At 30.3% G+C, this 13478-nt stretch overlaps 1 long non-coding RNA gene and 1 pseudogene across 1 annotated transcript; one reads left to right on the plus strand and one right to left on the minus strand.

Annotated features, from left to right (window-relative positions):
- Positions 1-1597: 1597 nt before the first annotated feature.
- Positions 1598-11401, minus strand: LOC142632443 (small ribosomal subunit protein mL104 (rPPR9)-like; annotated as a pseudogene).
- Positions 6572-9339, plus strand: LOC142632010 (uncharacterized). The gene is made up of 3 exons (XR_012843712.1): positions 6572-6705; positions 8366-8463; positions 9187-9339. It is a non-coding gene; the product is annotated as an uncharacterized LOC142632010 (long non-coding RNA).
- Positions 11402-13478: the final 2077 nt, after the last annotated feature.

The following is a 13478-nucleotide window of genomic DNA, read 5'->3' on the forward strand; positions in this document are numbered from 1 at the left end:
AACAATGCTACATCATTTTGGTTTAAAAAAGAAACTTATACAAGTCCAGATTTAAGCATGTCGCAACTATTCATGGAAAACATTTATCCCAGCTTGTTTTTCTTTTTCATTTCATAAATATTCAGTTGTGGGCCTTGTATTTTAATATTTTAATCGAAATAATTAAAAAAAACTAACTAATATCCTTGTACTATACCTCTACTATCTTCTTTCTTCTCCGTCTCTTAGACATTTCAATTTCAAACTCTAGGTCTAGGTTTCTACTGCTAACCCAAATTTATACTTTGAAGAATATAGAAGAAAAAAAGTTGAATTGTACATATTATTTAAAAGAAATAAAAGCAATGTACGTGTATACAACTTTAAATATCTAAAATTTAAAGAATAAAATTAGATATCTAAATTTAATGTAATTAGATTAATCTCAATCAGAACTTTTGTCTCGGATTGCTACTGAAACACCGACGATTCCACACCATATTTCAAAAGCAGCCCAAAACTTCTTGAGTTGCTGCTTTGTGAGGCATTCTGCGGAGAGGTTGACGGCTACTGAGCTATTGAGTCATTTCTTTTTACTAGAATCAGATGAGTGTAACGAAGTATTCATTCAAGAATCAGCTGAAGTTTCAAATCAGAAGTATCTTGGAGTAAAGCCTCAATCACAGCATTGTCCTTCAGCTTTGCCGAGTTTTATACCTGTTCCTTCTTCATCATCTAAAGAGGAAAAGGACATCCCTGCTGCAGTGGAGAGAACATGTTACAAACAGATCCATCCTTTGGCAATCAAGGGTTGCCAACCTCCTGTCACTTTTACTATTTGTGCCAATTGAGACATAGCAAACATTTTGTTTGCATTTGTAAATCATTTTTTTTTTTTTTTGGTAATTGATTTTTTGTTTTTCGGTTTCAGAAGTTGAAAACTAATGTGTCAGTAAATATAAAGCATTTTGCAATTCTGGTCATTCACCATTTAATGTTTTTATGTGCTTTCAATTTTCATTGTTCATTTATATACTAGTAGAGGTAGATTCTAAATTTGGTAGTGTCCTTAGCCCTTAAGCAGGGTATCTGGGAGATGCAGCCTAAAGATATAGTGATCTACTTCAATTGTAGCCTTGTTTAACTTGTGTACTGTTTCTACTTCGATCGTAGTAATCCTGTTTCAATTTGTAGCTTACTGTGGTATCAAAGAGAATAGTAAAAGAAGATAGATTGGAGTAACAAAAATAGAATATAAGTGCTCAGAAAGAGATGGGGTTATCAATGTGCAAGCTAATACAAGGAAGAAGTCAAAGCTTTTTGGTTCAATTGTTTTAGTCCTTTTCATTTTGAGTGAACTATGTATTCAAAACTCAGATTTGAACAAATGAACTAGTAGTAGCAGTGCTGGTACTAATAGATTTGAGTAGTAATAATAACATGGCCTATAGGTTACCTTCGTTCTTTAAGGGTGGCTAAATTTGGAAAATTCAGATATATCTACATGGGAGCAATGAACAAACACGCAGGTACTCAAATATTCTGGTTATGAGATGTGTCATAGAAACAATACAACAACGTGGGAATCGAAACAATACACTTCTTGCTGATGGTTTATTCAGAACTTCTGATTTGTCTCATCAGGTTTGCAGTCATTTTCAATCTTCTCTAGCAATTCACAAGCCATCTTCAATTTTCCACTCTTTTTAAATGCATGTTCAAAAGCATCCTTAAAATAGACTGGTGGATGTAAACCATTTCAAGCATTGATTTTAGCCTCTCATAAGCAGCCCCTAGTTCACCTGCTTTTCAGAACTTCTGCAAGATCTGAGAGTCCAATTTCTGCTCCAATTTGAATAACAAATCCAACTTTGCATTATCCCTCGAAAGTTTATCCACTAAACTATATGTGTGAAAATGTGGAGATAAGCCAATCCTAACACACTACAAAAAAAATGCCTATTAGCGACCAAGAATTTTCGACGGACCCAAAAAGCCCTCTCAAGAAATATTATTTGTGATGGCAAAATAAAGCCCCCGCAAATACTTGGTAAAATATGAAATATTTGTGACCAACAAAAAAAGCTGTCGCAATTATGTCTTATAGCTGTCACAAATACTAATATTTTGGAGGAAAATTTTCCTTCCATATTATTTGCGAGGGACAATTAAAAAACTCTCCCAAAAAGTGTATTATTTGTGACGGTTAAAAAAAAGCCGTCACTAATATTAAATTATTTTCGAGGGCTAAGATCGACTTCACAAATAATCATTAAAATGTCAAAATTTTTTGAGGGAAATGTTCCCACTAAATTATTTCTGAGGGACAATAAAAATCCGTTGCAAAAATTTTATTTTTTGTGTGGGTTAAAAATATGCCCTTACTAATAGTAAATTATTTGCGAGGGTTACGATTGATCTTCACAAAAAATCATTAAAAAAAATATTTTTTTTTTGAGATAAAAGTTATTCTAAAATTCAAAGAAAAAAAAAACATATAAACATCTAGAACTTTATATTCTTTAGATGAACCTTTTGTTTACGGTCTAAAAAAAAAAACTCTTTTATATATATCCTATATAAGAAAGGTCTATCATTATTTTCTAAGCAATTGTACCCATAAAAAAATTATTGCACTTTCAACTTCAAAATGGTAGCCTAAAATTCAAGAATTTCAACCTTTTGTACTCTCTCTCTCTCTCTCTCTCAAAAGTAAATAAAAATTTCTTCCCATTAAAATAATGCATAAAAGATGAATTTATAAATTAAATGGTAAATTCAATCTGATTGGCATGAAAATTGGGATGCATATTAAGAACATATAGAACATGTAATCCAACAGTTGGATTTTCAAAATATGAATTCAATAATAAGTTATTAGGTGATGTAACATTTTTTAGAGTTACATCACGTATAACTTGAACCCAACTCTATATTTCTTAATTCGATATGAATTTGACAAATCTACCGTTAGATTATATTATCTTCATATATTTTTCATGCTTATAAAATTTCAAGACGATCAAATATTAATTGCCATGTCATCAATCAATTGTTTAAATTCAAGTTTTTGTAGTTTAAAATAATGCATAAAAGATGAGTTTATAGATCAAATGGTAAATTACATCCGATTGGCATAAAAATTGGCATGCAAGTTAAGAACATATAGAGCATGTAATCAAACGGTTGAATTTTTAAAATATGAATTTAATAAAAAGTTATTAGGTGGTGTAATATTTTTTAGAATTACGTCAGATGTAACTTGAACCCAACCCTATATTTTTTAATTTGATGTGAATTTTGACAAATCTTCCGTGAGATAACACTATCTTCATATATTTTTCATGCATACAAATTTTCAAGGTAATCAAAGATTAATAGTTATGTCATCAATTAATTGTCTAAATTCAAGTTTTTGTAGTTTAAAATAATGCATAAAAGATGAGTTTATAGATCAAATGGTAAATTACATCCGATTGGCATGAAAATTGGGATGCATGTTAAGAACATATAGAACATGTAATCCAAGGGTTGGATTTTCAAAATATGAATTCAATAATAAGTTATTGGGTGGTGTAATATTTTTTAGAGTTATGTCAGGTGTAACTCGAATCCAACCCTATATTTCTTAATTCGATGGGAATTTTAACAAATTTACTGTTAGATTACGTTATCTTTATATATTTTTCACGCTTACAAAATTTCAAGGTGATCAAAGATTAATAGTCATGTTATTAATCAATTGTCTAAATTCAAGTTTTAGTAGTTTAAAATAATGCATAAAATATGAGTTTATAGATCAATGGTAAATTACATCCGATTGGCATGAAAATTGGCATACATGTTAAGATCATATAAAACATGTAATCCAACGATTGGATTTTTAAAATATGAATTCAATAATTAGTTATTGGGTGGTGTAACAATTTTTAGAGTTATGTTAGGTGTAACTTGAACCCAACCCTATATTTCTTAATTCGATGTGAATTTTAACAAATCTACCGTTAGATTACATTATCTTCATATATTTTTTATGCTTACAAAATTTCAAGATGATCAAAGATTAATAGGCATGTCATCAATTAATTGTCTAAATTCAAGTTTTTGTAGTTTAAAATAACGCATAAAAGATGAGTTTAAAACTCAAATGGTAAATTACATCTGATTGGCATGAAAATTGGTATGCATTTTAAGAACATATAGAACATGTAATCCAATGGTTGGATTTCCAAAATATGAATTCAATAATAAGTTATTGGGTGGTATAACATTTTTTAGAGTTACATCAGGTGTCACTCAAGCCCAATATTATATTTCTTAATTCGATGTGAATTTTGGAAAATTTACCGTTAGATTACATTATCTTCATATATTTTTTATGCTTACAAAATCTCAAGGTGATCAAAGATTAATAGGCATGTCATCAATTAATTGTCTAAATTCAAGTTTTTGTAGTTTAAAATAACGCATAAAAGATGAGTTTAAAGCTTAAATGGTAAATTACATCCGATTGGCATGAAAATTGGCATGCATGTTAAGAACATATAGAACATGTAATCCAACGGTTAGATTTTCGAAATATGAGTTCAATAATAAGTTACTGGGTGGTGTAATATTTTTTAGAGTTAAATCAGGTGTAACTTGAACCCAACCCTATATTTCTTAATTCAATATGAATTTTGATAAATCTACCGTTAGATTAAATTATCCTCATATATTTTCATGCTTACTAAATTTCAAGGTGATTAAAGATTAATAATTATGTCATCAATCAATTGTTTAGATTCAAGTTTTTATAGTTTAAAATAACGCATAAAAGATGAGTTTAAAGATCAAATGGTAAATTACATCCGATTGGCATGAAAATTGGCATGCATTTTAAGAACATATAGAACATGTAATCCAATTGTTGGATTTCCAAAATATGAATTCAATAATAAGTTACTGAGTGGTGTAACATTTTTTAGAGTTACATCAAGTCTAACTCAAACTCAACCTTATATTTCTTAATTCGATGTGAATTTTGACAAATCTACCGTTAGATTACATTATCTTCATATATTTTTCATGATTTTAAAATTCCAAGGTGATCAAAACTTAATAATTATGTCATTAATCAATTGTTTAGATTTAAGTTTTTGTAGTTCAAAATAATGCATAAAAAATGAGTTTATAGATCAAATGGTAAATTACATCCGATTGGCATGAAAATTGGTATGCATGTTAAGACCATATAGAACATGTAATCCAACAGTTAGATTTTCAAAATATGAATTCAATAATAAATTATTGGGTGGTGTAATATTTTTTAAAGTTGAGTCAAGTGTAACTTGAACCCAACCCTATATTTATTAATTCGATGCGAATTTTGATAAATCTATCTTTAGATTATATTATTTTCATATATTATTCATGCTTACAAAATTGCAAGGTGATCAAAGATTAATAGACATGTCATCAATCAATTGTTTAAATTCAAGTTTTTGTAATTTAAAATAACACATAAAAAGATGAGTTTAAAGATGAAATGGTAAATTATATCCGATTGGCATGAGAATTGGGTGGGCTTGAGTTGACAAATGGGTTTATTTTGTCACTCCTACCCAATATATAAGATTTAGATTTCAGTAGTTGCTAACTCGTGCTATGCATAGGAACCTACCTATTTGTATGGTAGACTAAAATAATTTTATGAAAAATTTAAAAACTATACCATTGCATGATTTGCTCTTGTATGACTTTAATTTATGTTACAATTTGATGAAGAAGCCATTGCTTGAATGTGTAATGGCTTACAAAAAATTTGTCAGACAGTTTCATATACTGCAGAAAAATAACTAAAAAAAATTAAAACTTCTGAAAGAGCAAAAAATATTAAAGAATCAAATGGTTTACTGCTTAGAAATTATTGAAACAAAACAATATATATATATATATATATATATATATGACCAAACAATAGAGAAATATAAAAGAAAAATAGGTTACATTCGAAAGAATAATTTCAATTATTGCAAGTTTTTTTATCTTGTAAAAAACGGCTAAAGAGAGTTTGGTGGTTCATGTATGAAAATTATTTTTTAAAAAATACATAAAAAACCATAAAATATATATTTTTTATTAACAAAGTAGAGGAGAAGAAAATAACAGAAGAAGAGCTCATACATCTACTTAGCTTTAAAAAAAAATATTGTGGTTTGCTTTGCTTTTATAGTATTCATGATTAACTTCGCAAATTTTGAGATAAATTATCAATGTTTGAGTTTGAGTTTAAGTTAGACTTATTATAGAAATAGAGTTTCACTCCTAGTTAAATTTGGATTAAGCAAAAATAATTTTGTTTAAAAAAAATAATAATGATGAGTTTGAGTTTGAGTTTAAGTTGGATTTGTTATAGAGATCTAATTTCACTCATTTTTAAGTTTGGACTAAAAAATAATAATTTTATTTAAATCAAAGGATAATTTTATTTAAATATTGTACTTACATGAAAAATTGTTAGAGTTTTAAAGCTTTCGGTTATATATATAAATTAGAATAATTTTCATTTGGGAAAAATAAAATAAAGGCGGGCCCTCAATATTTTGGGTGCCAGCTTTCAAAAAAAAGAAAAATTGGGCGCTAGAATTTTTTTTCCCTTTAACCCTAAATCCCCAATCTCACGCCTCTCTCTCTCTGTCAGTCACGCCTTTCTCTCTCTCTCTCTCTCAGTCACGTCTCTCTCAGGTACGATTCTTCTTCTATAGAGCCTAGGAAAATGATGGGTTTTATCATTTTTTTTAAGATAATTGTTGCTGCGTTTATTCATGGGTATAGAGAAGTCTAGTTATAATTCCTTGCTGAGATCATTTTTCATTTGGATGAGGGTGATAGTGGGTTTTATGGTTTTTAAAAACTAATTTTATAATCAGTCTCAAGTTATGAGGGTGAAATAGCTTGGACGCATTAAAGGAGCCATGGCCATGGTTACATGTCCATCGACTCGTGATGGAAATGTTTGCTGAGCTTTGAAATTTGAAAAAGAATATTATTTTTTTTTTTTTTTTTTAATTTTTGTCTCTTTAGGACTCATATTAATGAGAATTGATATGCTTATCACCTGACTTTAGATATATTGGTTCTGGAATTTATAAAACCAATTGGAAATATATTGATTCTGTTATTTTTGTAGTAACGGCACCAATGTATGTAGGGAATCAAAATAATGGAGAACTTATGTAACCAAATACATTTGAAAAAATTTCACATGAACAACAATATTGTTCTTTATTATGTTGTTTTTCTTGCAAAGTAGTATAATTCATATGCAGTTTTTTCCACTTGTGTAATGAAGGCATTCTTTCTCCGTTTTATCATAAATTAAAGGATAACATATATGTAGATTAGGGTGGGGTATGTACAATTATTAGGGTATTTCTAATATATAAGAATACAAAAGACATTTTAGACTTATTATCATAATTTTACACATAGGTCTAGACTCTAGACTACCAAGTAATAGAATACAAAAATTTCGTTGGCATGTCCTTTTCTTGGGAGAACCACATATATCTAGTGTTTTGTTTGTACTATTTTTCAATTCGTATTCCTTAGATCCTAGCTTAGGTTTCATATTCCCTAACAGCTAGAAGCCATAAGTTTAATAATTTACCAATTAATTACTAGTTAGAGCATTTTATACTCTCTAAATAGAGAACAAATTTAGAAAAAAAAGACATTTGGCCTTCATTTTTTTGTTGTTACAAAATTTGCAGAGGAAAAAGGGTGGTGAGAAATGATTTAGGGGCAACAAACATTGTAGAGTCACAGTGATCCTAGAAGTTGTAAAAAAGTGTTGTTTTGATTATTATTGGATGCGAACTAAAAACTATATTCCTTATGGGAAACCATAACTTGCATAAGAGGAAGTGCTCATGTGGCACTAATGAGGACAATAGGAGGTGTTAGTGGCACGTTGGAGACTGTCTAAAGCATCTAGGATCATGTCCTATACTAAATATGTCTACTTTGCCATTAATAAATTTAAGATTTAGCTTACTTATTTGTCTCAACCTTGCAAACAGCTCCAATTTATTTCTTTGATACTTGTTCATTTGTGCATCTCATAAGTTTACTCATTGTGGTAGTAAAAAGTTCTAGCATTAGAAGTTATGTTTTACCTTTATATTGTGACATTCCTCAAAAGATTTTAATATAGAATGGGCTATACCCACTGGGCTTGCATACTACTTGTGGTTGTAGTTTCTTTTCTTCTTGCAGGTTGGTAATGAAGCACTAAGTTGCCAGTCATTATCTTGAAAACTTTTTTTTTTTTTTTTTTTTTTTTTCAGTTTCCAAATAATTTTCCTCCAGCATAGAATTAAGCTTAGTTTTCTTCTCTTGACAGGGCCAAACATTTAAAATGGTAGAAGCATCACTAAGGGTTGATGCTCTGGCTAGTGCAGGATTTAAGATTTCGCGATCAAAACTTGTTGACTCGGTCAGGTACCACCTTCTTTATTAATGCAAACTGTCACTTGAATATATTGTTGAGGATTTACAACATATTTTGTTCTGTTTAGTGGTCAAGTTGTTAAATAACCAAATGGAGTAATTCCTTAAAGTTCTATATCATGTTAAACTTGGTAACCTTGTGGATTCTTTTGCCATTTGGCCTTAAATATCTCTGCTAACATTGAATAGCGTGGATGAGTTTGTGGTAATCTCACAAAACTGGTTTAGTTGATCATTTAGGTGTATATGAGGGCCTGCTTGATTTAGTTTTGGTTTATGCCATGGTAGTAGTACACTATCATTGTGTTTTTAGAATATCAATAAAACCAACACAGCACTGGGTAGGTGCAAAAGATGGAAAAACATTCACTAACATCTTGCATTGTGGTGGTATGCAATTTATTATCTTTGTCATGTGTTCTTTATGCATAATGTAGCTCTTCCTTAATTATACTCTCACAGTGCGTTGACACTTGTGTAAGTGACTTGATAAGCTTATTAGCTTATTATTATTTTCTAGGATTTTATCTTATGCGAAGTTTCATTAACTAAGTCAGTTACTTGTATCAAACTTTATTTTTAAACTAGATCTATGATAGTAATACCAATGTATCAAATTTAATTGAACTTTGGGCAATCTTGTGATTAGTTGTATAAGTAGTTGTTTCTTCCAGTAGATATGGTATTGATGTATTTTTCTTTATACTTGTGTAGATATAGGATTGGCGGCAAAAAGACAGTTTTTGTGGCGCTACTTGAACTCAAATAATTTTTTGTAAAGTATGGAAGATATCATTTATATATAAATGATTGTAATTACTTTGTCAACAACTTGGTTCAATGGTTTAAAAGTATAATGGTTCTTTATTTCCTTTTTCAAATTATATGGATGCTTTTTTTTTTGTTAAATTTTATTTTATAGACGTGGTTGGAATTGAATAAATGATTTGTTTATGGATGTGGTTGGAAATGAACAGGTTAATGTAATAGGCTAATGTAATGGCAAGTAAATGTAAATAAAAAAAAAAATCGGTTTTGTCACCATATGTCTTCGGTGACGAAATAAGAATTTGGTCATAAATAACTTTATAGTGGCGACAAAGTCTATCGCAGTTTATAGAATAACGACACCACTTAACCCCTTACAAAAACATTTTAAGTGACAGCTTAACGTCGTTACTATTATTTCTAACTAATTGCAAGGGGTTAAAAGCCCTCACAAATAAATTTTAACGACGACAATATTTATCTCTAAAAAGTATGTCATCAATTTGAAATTTGCAAATAATTAATTGCGAGGGTATGAAGGTCCTCACAAATAGTTGTTAACGACGACTGCTTTCCCTCGCTAAAAATAAGTCGTCGACTTTTTTCATCGTTTGGTAATATATTTGTGAGGGCAAATTTGTTTAATAACGACGGTAGATTGCCCTCGTAAATTATCTTTTGCGAAGGTATGGTCGCAAAATCTCTTTTAACAACAAGAGCAAATATGACAGCCTTTGAGGGCTATATGCCCTCGCTAATAACCTTTTGTGACAATATTTGAATTTTTGCGAGGGCATTTTATCCTCGTTAGTAGACTCTTTTTTTGTAGTGACATCGCAATCAATAAGCCATAAACATCTTCCCAATTCCTAGCTTCACCATAAGCAAGGGTCAATGCTGAATTGGTAAAATTATCTGGAAGGCATATCTTCTCATTCATAAACTCAAGAACCCTTTTAGCATTATCTAAATTCCCTAATTTGCATAGCATTGAAAAAACAGAATTGCAAATAACCAACTTTGGCTTCATGCCCTGGGAGAGCATCCTCCCAAACAAGTGGCTGGCTTCTTCTGCCAGTTGGTGTTCACACAATGCCTGTATGACAATAGAGTAACCTTCTTCCACACAACTCAGCTTCCTTCCCTCAACAAGTTTCAACAACTTAACAGCTTCTTCCATTTTACCCAATCAACAAAGCTCTGAAATTAGCTGCTTTATAACAAATGTACTAGGTAATAAACCCATCTCATGAACTGCCCAAAACACTGCAACTGCAGGCAGTACAGCACCACCGTTAGCACCCACATTCGTAACTAAAATTGTAAAGGGTCTATGAGCATCTTTCACAACTTTCTCAACAACTCCTTCTTTTGCACTCAATGAACACTACTCCCCAATAAGAAAGTTCACTGCAGACCGAGTAGGAACTAAACCAGCCCTACCTATTTCACTAAATATATCAAGTGCAGTCTCAAACCTACCAAATTTACATAAACCAACAAGAATATTACTATAAGAATACGTATCCGGAAATTCGGTTGTCCTAAGAATCATTAGTGCAAAACCAATTAGTTCCTCAGACCTTTCCTTCTTGCAAAGCACATAGAGCATATTATTGTACACAAGATTATCGGGTTTACACCCAAATTGTGATTCCATTTCCTCAAACAAGCAAAGGGCTTCTCTAACTCTCCCTTGCCTACCCAAAAACCTAATACAAATCGAAAATGTTTGACACGAAACTCGACCTTTATGTAAGAACACAGTTACCAAAGGACACTTACATCATCAAATAGCTTCCCCCTACCTAAGAAATCAGCCATGTACTCAACAACACAGTCATCAAACTGAAAACCCATTTGCATTCCAGCCCAAGCAAAGAATTCCAAGGTCTTAATCCTACCCAACTGCCTATAGTTCATCAGAATTTGAAGCACAAGATTAGAGTTCAATTTTTCTTTAAAACCCTTTAACAAATCATCAATATTTGTGAGGTTGTTGTTGTTGGTGGTGGTGGTACAATGAGTGAAGTAGGTCTTGTGGGAGTGGAGAAATTAGGTATGGGAATTGAAGAAAATGGAGAGGAATTGAGAAAGGGTGTGAGGGTTTTGAAGAGGTTGAAGAAAGAGCGAGAGCTCCATGTTTAGTTCTAAAGATCATTCCTCGAATTTCGTTGAACTATGTGATAACGTGCTATGCATCATTCGTCACAAGGGGATTTTTTTTTTCTTCTTTTTATCATTTTTTTAAAAAAAAATGGATATCCCCCTCTCAATTAAAAAAAAAAAAAATCAAATTGACCTTTTTTTAATTAAAATAAAATATTTTCCAAATTATTACTGAATTATTATTATTATTTGGTACTGAGATAAAGAATAAAAAATTGGCACAACGTAGTAATTAAAATTATTTGATAAAATTTGTGCGTTTTTCTTAAACAATAAAACTACAGGCACTTGCATAAAAAAAAAAAAAAAATTACAGGCATAATATTTTCGCGATAGAACCTATGCATCAAACAATTAATGGCAGGTAAAAAAATGTGACAGTGATGAGCCCATAGAAAAATCAATAACAACTTTTTACTTAGATTTTTTTTTTTTTTTTGTGAATTTGTTGTGAAAATGTTGTTCTTTGTGCCAACAACATTACTCTTTTAAAATCAAGACATAATTTTAAGCTAGTCCAATATAATTTTTTATTTTTTTTTTAATTTTTTTTAATTTTTCCAAAAAAGTGTTTCCAAGTAGAAATAATTTTAAGACCTCCACACTCCATCTACTCAAAATCTCTCAATATGAATGGTGCTTATGTGAGTGTGAGAGTATGTAGCGGAAATAATACCAATGGTAAATCAGGAGGGATGACGATGATTCTTATAGGGATAAAAAATTATCCAATGGTAAATCGGGGTCATTGCGTCACTTAATATCAATAACACAAGCTCACAGTGCCACCAAAACAACCTAATTGTTGCCACCATGAAGCCTGAATCACCATGCCTACAAACTTCTTAAGACATAGCAAACTTCTTCTTCTTCTTTTTTTTTTTTTTTTTTTTTTTTTTTTTTTTTTTTTTTTTTTTTTGCATTTGTAAATCATTTTGTTTCATTGTAATTGATTTTTTTTTTTTTTTGGTTTCAGAAGTTGTATACTAATGAGTGAGTAAATATAAAGCATTTTGCATTTCTGGTTCTTCAAACATCTGTTTTTAAATGCTTTCAATTTTCATTGTTCACTTATATACTTGTAGAGGTAGTTTCTAAGTAATGGCAGTGTCCTTAGCCCTCAAGCACCGTAGCTGGGAGATGCAGCATAAAGATTTTAGTAATCTACTTCAATTGTAGCTTTGTTTAACTTGTGTTCTGTTTCTACTTCAATTGATGGTTAATTTAATGGCTGTCGGGAAGTTTTCGTACAAGGAAGATGTCAAAGTTGTTAGGTTTTGTTGTTTTAGTCCTTTCCATTTTGAGTGAGCTGCGTATTCAACTCAAAGGCATCTAAGGTTGTTAGGGAGAGATTGATGTTGGCAATCCACGATGCTTGAAGGTCATAATTTCCTATTACTACTCATATGCCAATGAACTCTAGTTAGAATGGCATCTCTTCCAGTGTAAAAGCAAGGTGAAGGTCACAATTTTGGATTTAATTAAGACCCACCAGCTGCGTGTACTCTTACCAATAAAAGATATATAATTTTTCAAGATCTTTTGAGTTGATTTTTATTATTACTAGTGGTAGACCCTGCACGTTGCGCTTGATAATATTTTTAGGTGGTCTCATTAATTTTTTATTTTTATTTTTTGTAGTTTGGACTAATTTAATAAATAGTAATGTATTTCATAATAATATTTTTAGTTATTATCGGGACAAGCAATGATACAATTTATATAATTTTTGCGATACCAAAAGGAAAACAATACAATATATATTTTTTTCAGAAATTCAAAAGGTATAAAAATTACTATTTTTTTAATAAAAATTAATTATTAAATTTTGTGTATCATTAAAAAGTATATAAATTTTGTAATTTATTTTTTTAGTTTTAAACATACATTTTCAAACCCCAAATTTTCTACCATACAATAGAAAACACGGAGAAACATATAAAAATAATAATAAAATTCAACAAAACTATAACTCAAATAAAAAAGAAAGGGAAAAATAGAACTCACGTCAAAGTCAAACTCATTCTCCCGAATATGTAAAACATTTCAAACATGATGTGATCAAGCCA

This window comes from Castanea sativa, chromosome 4 (genome assembly GCF_040712315.1).
Source record: "Castanea sativa cultivar Marrone di Chiusa Pesio chromosome 4, ASM4071231v1".
NCBI lineage: Eukaryota > Viridiplantae > Streptophyta > Magnoliopsida > Fagales > Fagaceae > Castanea > Castanea sativa.